The sequence below is a fragment of the Seriola dumerili genome, unplaced genomic scaffold, assembly GCF_002260705.1.
Source record: "Seriola dumerili isolate Sdu_G_001 unplaced genomic scaffold, Sdu_1.0 BDQW01033153.1, whole genome shotgun sequence".
Lineage (NCBI taxonomy): Eukaryota > Metazoa > Chordata > Actinopteri > Carangiformes > Carangidae > Seriola > Seriola dumerili.
Window position 1 is genome coordinate 1 of NW_019207408.1, and position 1,482 is coordinate 1,482.

Consider the following 1,482-nt stretch of genomic DNA (forward strand, 5'->3'; position numbering starts at 1 on the left):
TCACCCCCCCAGCTCCTCCTGCACAGGTACGCTGTTGATATGCTGTTTTTATTAGTGCTTGCAGCCAAAATCAGCCAAAAGCAGGGTGATGTACAGATAAATCACTTCAACAGATGATTTTATTTTTGAACAAACAGGAGTGATGGTAGGATCTGGTGCTGTTTCTTTAATATATACACATTATAAGTCAAAGACAAATTATGGTTTTACAGGGGACAGGGGGCTCTGTGCCTCTGGACAGAGCCAGGCTGGTTGTTTCCTCCTGTTTCCAGTCTTTGCGCTTAGCTAAGCTAGCTGTTTTGTAAAGTGAGAGAATGGTGTCAATCTGCAAGAAACTCTCTGCAAGAAACCAAATAAGTTTAGTTTCTAACAATGTTTTAATTTTATTTCTTTATGTCAGCGGGAGCTCTGTGTTACCACTAACAGCTGTTGTCTCACTTTTCCAGGGCAAAGTAGAGAATTTATCAGCTCTGGAGTTACTCGCTGGAGACTTTGTGGCTCCAACTAAAGCTTCTGGAGTTCAGGCCCCCGTCCCTCCTTCTACCAAGATACCAGAGGTAAAGCTATAGCTGTGAATGTGTGAGTGTGTGTGTGTGTGTATGTGTGTTTGCATATCTGTGAACTGTTTTGTCCTCCTATAGTATAAGTCTCTTTACCAAGTTAGTAGAATAAATAGAAATAGTTTTGTTTCTACTCTGACCTGTGTGTGTCGCTCCTTGCATCCTCTAGTGTCCCATGTCTTTTCAGTCCACATGTCTCATTGTACTGTATGTCCCTGTTTCTCTGCAGAGGACAGTTTGTCCACCCGGCAGAATTGATGTCAAGCCTGCTCAACCACAACATGGAAAACCCAAGATTGAGAAGGTAGCCATAACACTTTTGTTCTTTGACAATGATGTCTTACTTTACCCTCTCTTGTGTTGGATTGTCTTTTTACTTTTTTCACTTATTTTTGAAGACTAACCTAAATTGTATGTATGTTTTGTATATATATATATAGATGTGCATGCGTACATATTTATTTTATTTTATTTTATTTTATCTGATCCCTCATAGTAACTGAGCGTCCCTTTATTTCCACTGTTTTATTCTGTAGCTCTGTGAATGTGACAAATAGAGAAACTTGAAACCTGAGCTTGCTATCAAAATTATCACAGCTAAATTACAATGTCCTGTTCTCTCCTCAGGGTGACTCTCTGTCTCTGGATGCTCTCAGCGCTCTTGGCGACACGTTGCCAGCTGATGTACCAAAACCTGAATCCCCCAAACTCAGACCAGAGGAAATTGTCTCGGTATGGAACACGCAATCTCTCACCAACATACACACACCCAATCAAAGTATCGTTTAGAGCCATGATGGCACAATGCCCTCCTCTTGTTTATTTCCATGTGTGCATGTGTAAGTTCATGTGTATTTTTGTGAGTTTGAGATTTTCTTTTCCCTTTTCATAGGAGGGAAAATTTAAGAAGGAGAAGGGTGTG

At 40.6% G+C, this 1,482-nt stretch overlaps 1 long non-coding RNA gene across 1 annotated transcript; it reads left to right on the forward strand.

Moving 5' to 3' along the window:
• Positions 1-1,281, forward strand: LOC111240297. Its single transcript, XR_002665932.1, has 4 exons — positions 1-26; positions 447-557; positions 790-864; positions 1,188-1,281. It is a non-coding gene; the product is annotated as an uncharacterized LOC111240297 (long non-coding RNA).
• Positions 1,282-1,482: the final 201 nt, after the last annotated feature.